Source organism: Cryptomeria japonica, chromosome 6, assembly GCF_030272615.1.
Source record: "Cryptomeria japonica chromosome 6, Sugi_1.0, whole genome shotgun sequence".
Lineage (NCBI taxonomy): Eukaryota > Viridiplantae > Streptophyta > Pinopsida > Cupressales > Cupressaceae > Cryptomeria > Cryptomeria japonica.
The window spans coordinates 406,719,090-406,731,396 of NC_081410.1; positions in this window are offsets into that span (position 1 = coordinate 406,719,090).

Genomic DNA, 12,307 nt, shown 5'->3' on the forward strand with positions numbered 1-12,307 from the left:
AAATAAAGATATACATTTTGTCTCTTCAAGTAAGAATGGAAATGAACAAACTTTCACTGTCAGCAACCCCATAGAGAAGAAAACATATGTTGTTGTTACAAAGAGCAGTTATGTTGATCCAAAAAGAAAAACCAAGATGGATGATGGAGGTTTCACGAGAGTCAAGGATATGAGGAAGAGCTCAAGAAGACCGAGTTATGCTTCTCCAAAGAGACCAATGAAAAATAACTTCAACAATGATTGACCTATGTACCTTAGTTCCATGACTACTATTATAAAACCAATACTTATGGTCATAGAATTGTAGAATGTAGAATTATGTGTAGGTCCCCTCCTAGTTATGAAAGTAGAAATCCTTTTGATGCTCTTATAGATGTAAATGTCATTTTCTATCATTGCAATGGTGTTGGTCATAGGAGTTATGAATGTAGGAGAAATGTATCTCAGTCCTACAATAGATTTTCAAATTCATCATTCAATATAGATGTCAAATGCTATCATTGTCAAAACTTGGGCCACATTGCGAAACATTGTAAGTTTATGACAGCTAAGCAAAATAAGATAGTGTCAACATCTGAACCTAATGCAAATCCAGAACATAACGGGACAATAGAAAAGAAGGAGAAATCAAATCAAGTTTGGGTAGAAAAAGAAAAGGACAAGGCTGAGTCATGTTTGATTGTTCAAACTGCCTTGCATGTTGAAAGGAAAAACTTATGGGTAGTTGACATTGGCTGCTCCAACCACATAACTGGTGATAAGAAGAAATTTATTAAGTTTGAAGATTGGAATGGTGGTTCTGTGAGGTTTGGAGATAACTCATCAATCAAAATCAAGGGCAAAGGTTCACTAAACATTGATGGAAAATTGAAAGCTCATTATGTATATTATGTGGAAGGTCTGAAACACAATATGCTCAGTGTGAGTCAAATGTGTGACAAAGGATACAAGTTTACATTTGATTCAAAAGGATGTCAAATCAGAAAAGAAAGAAATGTACAACTTGTTGCTGAAGGAAAAAGGATAGATGGCAATGTATATAATCTTAAGGAATGCTTTGAGTCTCAATGTGTGATGGGACAAGTTGATGAGAGTTGGTTGTGGCATAGAAGGTTAGGACACATTAGTTTTGAAAATTTGGTCAAAGTGAACAAGAAAGGATATGTAAGGCACATACCTCAAATTATTAAGCCAACAAGCACCTTCTGTGATGAGTGTCAAAGAGGGAAGCAAACTAAGGTAAGCTTCAAAACTAAAGAATAATCAACTACAAGACCTCTTGAGCTAGTGCATACTGATTTGTGTGGGCTTACAAGAAAAAGAGTCCTAAATGGAGAAATATATTGTATGATACTTATAGATGATTTCTCTAGGATGATATGGGCTACCTTCCTGCAAGACAAGTCTCAAGCCTATGGAAGATTCAAAATCTTTAGGAAGATGGTTGAGAAGGAAAGTGGATACAAGCTAAAATGTCCGAGATCAGACCGTGGAGGTGAATTCACATCAAATGAGTTTGAAGATTACTATGAAAGACATGGAATCAGAAGACAATATTCAACTCCTAGGACACCACAAAAAAATGGTGTTGTGGAAAGGAAAAACAAGACAGTCAAGGAAATGGAAAGGACAATGTTAAATGGAGCTAATCTACCTGATATATACTGGAAGGAGGCAGTCCATATTGCTGTATATACATTAAATAGAGTTCAGATGAGAGTGAACAACAAAATGACACCTTATGAATTATGGTATGATAGGAAACCCTCAGTGAAGTACTTCAAGGTGTTTGGTAGCAAATGCTTTATCAAAAGAGATGAAGATGGTTTAGGAAGTTTTGGTTCAAGAAGTGATGAAGGTATTTTCTTGGGGTACTCAACTCATAGAAAGGCCTATAAATGTTTCAACAAGAGGCTAAAGAAGGTGATTGAGAGTGTACATGTAAGAGTGGATGAAGATTTACATAAAGGAAAACAAAGCATAATAAATCAGATTGAAGAGCCACATGTTGAAGATGAAGAGCAATCTGAAAGTGAACAAGAATAAGCACCTAGAAAAGCCCCAAACAGATATGTGCAAAAGAATCACCCTGAGGATCCAATTATTGGAAACAAAAATGACGGTGTGCAAACTAGAAGGAGAGCTAGGAACACTGAGCAAGTAAATTTCTGCCTCATGACTGAGATGGAACCCAAGACATATGATGAGGCCAACAAGAGCGAGAAGTGGATGAAGGCCATGAAATAGGAGTTGCAGCAGATTGAAAAGAACAAAACATGGGAATTGGTGCCCAGACCAACTAATAAAAATGTCATTGGAACAAAATGGGTTTATAGGAACAAGATGATTGAAGAAGGCAAGGTAATACAGAACAAGGCAATGTTAGTATGTAAGGGATATGACCAAGTAGAGGGCATAGATTTTGAAGAAACCTTTGCACCAATTGCAAGACTTGAAGCAATTAGAATGTTCTTGGAATTCTCAGCCTATAAAGGATATAAAATATATCAAATGGATGTCAAGTTTGCATTCTTAAATGACAATCTTGAAGAAGGGGTATACATAGAGCAACCTGAAGGTTTTCAGCTGCATGAAGATGAGAACTTTGTTTTCAGACTGAAGAAAACACTATATGGTCTAAAGCAGGCACCTACAACACGATATTCTAGGTTGGATAAGTTCCTCCATCAGCAAGGTTTCAGAAAGGGAAATGATGACAACAACCTATACATTAAGGTGGAAGGAGACCACATGATTATAGTTATGGTGTATGTAGATGACATCATCTTTGGAGGCAACACGAACATCTTATGCAAAGAGTTTGCTGACCAAATGCAGTGTGAGTTTGAGATGTCAATGCTTGGAGAGTTATCATATTTTCTTGGTTTGCAAATATCACAACAAAATAAGGGCATATTCATCTCCCAAACCAAGTATGTCAAAGATATGTTAAAGAAGTTTCAAATGGAGGACAACAAACCCATTAGAACCCCCATGGTGACTGGATGCAAGATTAGCAAGGACGATGAGTCACCAAATGTGGATCAGAACTTGTATAGATCCATGATTGGAAGCCTATTGTATCTTACAACTTCAAGGCCCGATATAGTTCAAGTTGTATGCATGGTTGCAAGATTTCAAGCAACTCCTAAGAAATCATATGTCAATGTTGTAAGGAGGATATTCAAGTATCTGCAGGGGACACTCACTTATGGCTTATGGTATCCAAAGAAAGGAGATTTCACTTTACAAGCCTTTATTGATGCTGATTGGGCAAGTTGCATAGATGATAGGAAGAGCACTAGTGGTGGATCCTTCTTCCTTGGAGATAGATTGGTCTCATGGCACAACAAGAAGCAGGATTCTATTTCTTAATCTATGGCTGAAGTAGAGTATATAGCTGCTACCACATGTTGCTCACAAGTTTTGTGGATGAAAGAAACCTTAAAGGACATTCAAGTATCATTTTGAGATCCTATTGCTATTATGTGTGACAACTCAAGTGCCATTAACATTTCCAAGAACCTTGTCATGAACTCAAGGACAAAGCACATTGTAATCAAATATCATTTTCTTAGGGAGAAGGTTGCAGAGAAGGAGGTAAAGGTTGAATATATTCCCACAAGTGAGAAGGTTGCTTAAATTTTCACAAAGCATCTTCCAAAGTACACATTTGAGTATCTAAGATACAAGTTGGGTGTTGTTCCACCTTCCTTCAACACAAACATATTATTGAGGTCTGTGGTTCAAGAGGAGCATACTATTTTTCTATTTTTCATCCTTGAACCTCATGTTTGTCTCAGGGGGTTAATTGAAATTTTTGTGAGCAGTATTAACACTGCTTTTTATATTGTAATAATGGTTCATCTAGTGGACTCTACAGAAAACATCAATTAACAGGCATTGTCCAGGCTGAATGTCTTTCAAAGGGGGAGAAAAAGGTTACAAGTTTTATGATAGGTGGTGTGTGGGTCCCTTTGCCATTGTTGTCAAAGGGGGAGAAAGAGATGCCTGTGTGCGTTGTTGTGTGTGTTGCCATCATTGAAAAAGGGGGAGATTGTTGGCATTATTGTCATTGATGACAACAAGTGCTGCAGGGATGCCAAGATGATGAAGAGAAACAAGTATATTGGGATAACTCAGCTGATCAAGTGTTGTGCAAGTGATATATATTCTAGTGGTTTGATCGGAATAAGTTAGGCCAATGTCGGGTCGTGAGGAGTCTCTTTTTTGTTTTGTCGGATCGGGATAGCAATGCTGAATACCAAAGCAGAGCCACACATTGGAATAGATGATAAAGGCGACGTAATAAGTTTGTGTTATGTCGATAGAGTAAACTACTCTGACATCATTGCATCGAAATAGCTATGGCGATCAGGAGACCAAGGATGTGTATCGGAGTAACTATTGAAGGTGGAATGACAAATTCCCACTATGCCGATAGTGTGAGCTATTCTGACAAAGGAAAATGAAGAGTAGACCCCTTGGTAAGTTAATCGGAATAACATATGCCCATATGTTGAAGGACTGTGGAGTTGTGATTTTGGAATAGCTATGTTGATGCTTGTTCATGTTGGGTCATCAGAATAAGTTTGTATTGACAGGTTAGTGTCCAAATATTAATTAGATAGTGTTGGCTATTTCGATGAGTTTGCATTTCGGGTAACCTATGTCGATGAAGTTTGTCACCGTGGATTTTGAGTTTCAGAATACCCATGTCGATAAAGGGGGGTTGATAGTATGTCATCAGAATGACTTATATTGTTGTTCTAGCATGTTTTTCCTATGCCAATAGTTATGGTAATTCCGATATGTGGTCATTTGGCTTGGAGGTTCTTTGTTCGGGATAGCTTATGGTGATAAGTGAAATCAAAAGCGAGGTTTTCATCGAAGTAACTCATGGTGACGAAAGGGACTAAAGGCATTACAAGGTCATTGGGATAAGTTGTGAAGGCAGAGTAGATGCGAGATTTTAGCCCGACAGTTAAAGCTATACCGATAAAGCTTTGAGGAATTGTATTGGAATGAGTCAACCTGATGCATGCAACATGTTTGCAGAGCATATAACATGAAGGTTACTCACAACATGAAATTCAACTAATTTGTACAGTTCGATTGTCCATAGGGAATTTGACCTGTCTTGACCAAGTGACCCGAACGAAGAATATGAAGACATGTGGCTCCTTGGTGGACACAACAAATTAGATATGTAGAAGTCAGTGACAATGAAGATTGTTGTTGATTCTTTCAGGGTAGGCCAATCGAGGATGGTGATCTCATTAATGGTGAACCTATTGCAGTTGGTTGATGGGCTTGAGGTGATTGACAAAGGTAGGATCAGATCTACTGGACAAATCAAGCTTGCTAAAAATAGCAACTTAGTACAAAGAATAATTAGAAGAAATTTTGGATGCATTTACTACAGGTGGAAAATATGAGATCATATTTAGGATAGAGAATAAAATCTCCAAAGTTGCAGATCTCCAAGACAACTGACTTGAATAAAATATTCAAGTCTGTAGTAGAAGAAAGATCTGATGTGTACAAAGTTGATCTATTTCTAGCAGAGTTGTAAATGAGATTTGATATTGGTTGGTGTGACTGTCGAGACAGAGAGAGTTAGAGAGAGAGGAGTTGCATAAATAGAGTAGAGAAGGCAGTTGTAGTAGCAGAAGACTGAGAGCAGAGTAGTCTAAGAAAGGTGAAGCTAAGGTGGAGAGAAGAAGACAATTAGACAGAGGGAGAAGAAAGAAACATAGGAAGAGTACCAGAAGGCAGAGAGATCCTTTCTGAAAGTGTGAAAAAGTTGTAAGGTGTTACAAAATTTAATTTGTAACAAGGTACCTAATTTGTAATTGAATATATCTTCATTGTAATCTTTGAGGGGGCGCTCAGAGCTAGGGGTTGGTGCTCCTTTGGGTTGGTGCCCATAAAGCTAGGGGTTGGTGCTCTTTTGGGTTGGTGCCCATAAACTTCAGGGGTTGGTGCTCCTTGGGTTGGTGCCCTAAAACATATTGTAAACTGTTATTTACTATGAGGCTGGATTGGAGCAGTAGACTCTAGCAGCTATTCTCACTGAGGTTTTTCTCACATTGGGTTTTCCTCGTACATTTGGTGTTATGTGATGTGCTCTTTTGTGTGTGTGTTTATGTTTGCATTACATCCTTAAAATTTGCACACTGAACTTAAAGTTTTGAAATACACTGATTCACACCCCCTCTCAGTGTCCATTTGTGTTCTTCATGTATTTCAGTTCTCAGATTTCCTTTGAAGAAATGGGTGCATTTAAATCAAACGTCAATCTTATCTATTGTTTTCTAACTTTTTTCTAGAATTTAAAGGTTGGATTATGATAACACAAGAGGCCATACAATAGCAACAAAGATGTAGATAATCTTAGGTAGTAAACAAAAATTCAGAAAGATAACCTCTCATTGCAATGTCAGTAGTGTGTAAGGGTTCAGGGATAGCTCTTTTCTCAGTGTCTTTGATTTTCTTTAAAGTTTAGATCACCAAGAAATCTACCAAACCAGGAAGCTTCTCACCCTTCTCATCTTTCTCCATAATTGTCTTGCTCTTATGAGAACACTATCAAAGATTTCTTGCTTCCATAGGTAAAACATCCTTGGCATCATAGAATACAAATCCTAGAAAATTAAAGGGTAGTTTCATGAGATTAGTATTGAATTGATTGTAATCTCTATTGAATTGTTCTCTAATCTTATTAGTCACTCAAAGATTTTTTTGTGAGGTTGTGAGATTTATATTTTTAAAGAGTCTTTAGAGAAATGGACTTATCTTCTGAAGACATCTCAATCGATTTCATTAGGTGTATTGGATTCCATATTGAATTGCTCCTTACTCTCAATAGTCAAATAAGGGTCCCACAAATGTTGTTATAAGACATGTCCTTGTAGAGGGTCTTTATAGCATTGTGCATATCTTCTCAAGGCATCTCAATCAATTGTGTTAGGTGTCAATTGATAGTTTCATGAGATCAAATATTAAATTGATCAAAATACCCATTGATTTTCTCCTTAACCCCATTAGTCAAATAAGAGTTCCAAAAAAACATTTTTGTGAAGTTGTGAGATTTATCTCCCTATAGAGTCCTAAGAGCAATGACTTATCTTTTGAAGACATCTCAATCAATTTCATTAGGTGTATTGGAATACCTATTCAATTACTCCTTGGCCTCATTAATCAAATAAAGGTCCTCACAAAATGCTCTAAGATTCATATTCTTCTAGAGTGTCCTTAGAGCAATGGACTTATTCTTTGAAGGCATCTCAATCAATTGTATTACGTGTCAATTGGTAGTTTTGTGAGAACAAATATTGAATTGGTCCTTGACCTCAATATTAAAAAATAAGGGTCCCACTAAAACAAGTTGGAGTTGAGAAATTCATGTCCTTGTAGAGAGTCTTGAGAAAAATAGATTTATCTTCTGAAAGATATTTGATCAATTCTTCTAGGTGTCGATGGATAGTTTCATGAGACCAATTTAAATTGATTGAAATCTCTTTAGTCAAATAAAGATCCCATAAAAACATTTTGTAAAGTAGGAAATTCATGTCACTGTAGAATCCTTCAATTAGATATCAATTGATAATTTAATATGACCAATATCGAATTGATTATAACCCCTCTTGAATTAGTCTTTCCCTTGAAAAATAGAGATTCATGTTCTTACAAAATGTCCTTAAAACCTTCTAAAGACATCTCAATCAATTTCATTGTATCCTACCTAATGACTTTCACCTGTATTACAACATAAACACCCAAATCCTTGAGTGGGCAAACAAATGTCTAAGATCCCTGAGCTCTTCTCTAAAACTATACATAAACCTATACATAAGATTGTGCTCTCCTAATAGCTTTTTCCCAAATGGGTGTCTGATGAAATGAAAACATCTGATTTTACTTTGGCAAAAATCTTGTGTGAGAGTATTTTTTAACTAAATTAAATATAAACTTTCAGTATAACCTATTTGATTCATTTGCCACCATGAAATTGTTTCACAAACACCAAATTTCAAGCTGTTCATACATGTCCAGATTAAAAAGCACCGCTAACAGGTGTCCAGATTAACATGGTGGTCAATTTCAATTAAAGTGTGGCGGTCAAATAAACTAAACAGTCAATATGAAACCGTGTGTGAGATAAGAACAGACCAACGCACACAGCGATTTCCTCCACAAACTTTACAATCTTTTTATAATGTCAAACCTTTTTCTTACTTAAGCTTAAATTTCCTTAGAATTCCCTTAAATATTACTTAAACGTGTAAATGCATGCCATCAACCTGATTAAAATATAAGGTGGAATGATTAAAGAATTTTTAACTAATCTTTAACTAAGCTAGTCTAACCAGGATTTAGTGCACAATTTCAAGTGCTTAAACCAAGACATCTTTGCCTTCTGTTAATTAGAATGTTAATTACAGTTGATGAATTTTAATGTGTTTTAAATTGTGTGCGAGAGAGTGAGTGATGGAGGTCAATGTAATCACGTTGTCTCAACTCTTTTCTAGATTTGAAATATGAGATAGAATTCTTTGTGTTTGTGTAGATTGTTCATGACGCTAGTTTTAAGCTAAAAGAGTGTTTATTTTATACATTTATTGTTCTTTTGTATATTTTGTAGACCTAAAGACATTGTTGGAAATAAGACATGAAAAACAATTTAAAGTTATTCTTTTGTATCTTTTTTTGAACCGAGTATGATGTTTATAGTTACAACTTTAACTTGAAATTACATGATTTGCTTAAGCTCAAATGAATGTTAAAATGGGGACAAAATGTAGAGATGGAAAGTCTTTACTACCTCTTCTCCACTTTTGTTTAGCACTTACTCTTAATCTCTATGCTTTAACAAATAGTACAACAATATTTTAAGATCATTTGGTGTGTGCAAACTATCCATTATCCCATAACCTACTTCACAATAACCCTTTAGAACCTAAACACCCTTGTCTCGTTTCAATTATTGTCATTTAATCACCTTGAATGCAACCAATGCAATGACACCCACAATCATGTTCCCAACATTTAAAAGCCTTTTCACTCCAATATGTATCCATACTCCTTTCATGTCCAAATAGTCAAAATGGTCACGTGATTGTTTAAAAAAAACAAGGATAATATCATGGACATATAAATAAAAAATAAAGGAATAAGAAGAAAATAGAGCACACAAGAAAACAACAAAATGTACAATAAGCAAAATTAGGCATTGAAATTCATTAATATACCATAGTCTCAATCATTGCATACTTTGCAATTTTCCAAAGGCAATTACTATCCAATCTTTGAACTCTTTTGTGGGGCTTGATAAAAATCAAGGAAGTTTACTTATTCAACTTCCTTAAGGCAACCCCTAAAGGTTTCTCTGACACAAAAAATTCATAATTATTGTTGGATGAAGACAAGTTATAGAGTTGTAGAGGTTGAAACTTTGGTTGTACAAGACACTACCAAAGATGAAAGACATCTATGCAATTGTTTAGATGTTGTTACACCAAAAGATTCAATACTACATGCAATTGTGTCTTGACAACATAAAGGTTGTGAGTTGGGAAGATGTGTAAGAGGTGCATGTTCCTAATACCAACTTTTGATCCAATGTAATTTAAAGAACTACAACAAAATGAGATCAACCTTTGAGAATGACTTATTAAATCTTAATCTCTTATTTCCCTTTCTATGAGCAATCTTGTCTCTCTCTTTAATTTGGGATTTGAAATTGTAGCAAATGTTTTATTATCCTTCATATTCATGTTTGGATTCAAGATTAGAGTTCATTCAAAGTTAAATGATCAATCTTATTTTATATCTTTACATTTATTAATATAAAGATTGTCATGGTGAAAAAATGCATATCTTGCACTTTTCTGCTTTATATTGGAATCACTTAGACATGTGTGTTCCTAATGAAACAACTATTGTGCAAAAAATATATTTTGTATCATGGAAGTTGAAAACAACCTAACCTTTCTATTCTTTCAATCTACAGTTATTCCCAAGGTCCAAACATTTTTCTCAATTTATTCACTTATTGCCCCATGATTATGTAATTGATCTGGGTCACATATACACCCCATTATTGCAAAAGACTATTTAAAAATAGACGTAGTTGTTTTCCATGCAAGTGACTACATATGAGCTAACTTGAAGCACAAAATAGTCAAATTACATGCTAAGGTATTCTATTTTAGGAAAAATCCTAATTTATATAGAACATATAGTGAACACATGGAATGAACACCTTCTAGCACACATATAAAAAATCCTAAAAAATCATTTAAAAGTGATATCAAACCTACATCAATTTCTAGGATATATTTCATTACTACATTTCACCCTTGATCTTGTTCAAATTTTTTGACTTAGAATCGAGTTTTCATGGAAAGTTCAAACTAATATTTTCAAGGCAAATCAAAATCAAACATCTACAATTTAGTAGAGATCAAATGTATGGGTCTAGTTTAGATTTGCACTTAGGGAACTGATTCTATAATATTGGTGGGAGATTTGTGGTCATAGAAATAACCTAATAGAAAAATAGTTCTACAAATTTGGATGTTTTCATCTAATATGCCCTACATTTTTGTAACATTAAGAAATCATTTGGGACAGCTAGCAAAGTCATTTTCCACATTGAGCCGAGAACTAAGTAGTTGTATAAATATTATTTATATTTTTGTGTATTAATTTCAACACATGTTTATAATTCCCCTCTTATTCCTTGGTCATCTAGTGTAAATGATGATTAATTAATTAATCTTAGGAGATTAATGTAGAGATGTAATTTATTTCTCATATTTTTAGTGAACCCAATCTGTCTTACACCATCTTAGTGTTAGAGCATTTTAACAACTAGTTACTCTTTTTTGCTTAAGTTCACTTAGTCGTGCTTTTAGTTTAGCTTTGTGCTTCTATTTTAGCTAGAGTTGATATTTTTTAGCTCCTCATGCATTCACTATAGTTCTCCTATTTTTGGCTTAGGGAATCTTTGTGCTTTCTTTATAAGCACTTCATTGTACAATTGTAATTCATTTTGTAATCTTTCCCTTTGAGGAATATAGCTTTGTTTTGTTGCTCTCATTCGTAGAAGGTGTTCTTCATTTGTCATTTGATCTTGCAGGTGCTTGTGTTTGAAAATTCAACATGGTATCAGAGCATGGATTTGACAAACCCCTTCTCAATCTTTGAGGGTTTCTTTCCTCAAAATAATTGCAAGGTCATAGATCTTATTTTCTTGGATTCGGAGATGAGTAGTTTTTTTAATTAGCTTTGGAGCAAAATGGGCCTTACCATTGTGTCTGCAACATCGAAAAAACCTCAAGAACACCTTTTTTTTCATTGAAATGTAATTTTTTGAATTTTTGGAGTGATTTTACCTAGGGCATATATTTTGAGGCAAGTTCTAGAGGTGAGCAAAAAAATTGGTTAGTTTGAGGTGAAATTGACCTCTCCATCGCATCTGAAGTGGCAAAAACCTAAGGATCACCTATCAAATCGTCAATTTTGAACATAGTTGAATTTGGAGAATTTTTTTTAGATTGGATGAATTTTGTACGAATTTATACAATTTAAGGGTCATACCAAGTGTAAGAATCAGGCGAGTGAGAATTTTTTTTTGCACGAGTCTGTGAATTTTTTTCAAAATTCTATAATTGTGTAGACATTTTTTTTAAAGGTTGGTCCGTTTGTTTTTGTGTGGGGCATTTTTTATTGGGTATAGGTTACCCAACGTGCCTTGTCCCTATACCCTAATAATGGATTTTTTTTACCCAGGTAGTGTGTTTTTCTAGTGCTAGTGTTTGTTTTTCTAGTACCCTTGTTTCATACACTACACACACCCTATTCAAACTCTATGAGCATTTTGGAAGCCACTATGCGAACATTGTGTCACTCTTTTGCGTTACCTTTGCCTAGAACCTCCACACGCCCCATTCCACAAACCTCACATAGCCCCATACACTCTAAGCCCTACACACCCCTTGGTACCGACAACGTCTATCCAACACCCATAATGTACCATTGACCATATTTAATAATTAATTACAAAATAAACATCTTCTCTATTTTAATTATTAATTAATTAAAAAACATGGTCAATGGTACAATATGGGTGTTGCTTAGACAGAGGTCTTGGTACCACCTATGACCAGTCACCAACAAGTCCATTGCATTTCCACTGTGCATCTGGTCATTTGTACCACCTTCGCCCCAACACCGCCCAAGCGTCACTGCATTGGCTGGTAGTCCCTACTTGTAGACCCCTAATAATTTCCATATGAGA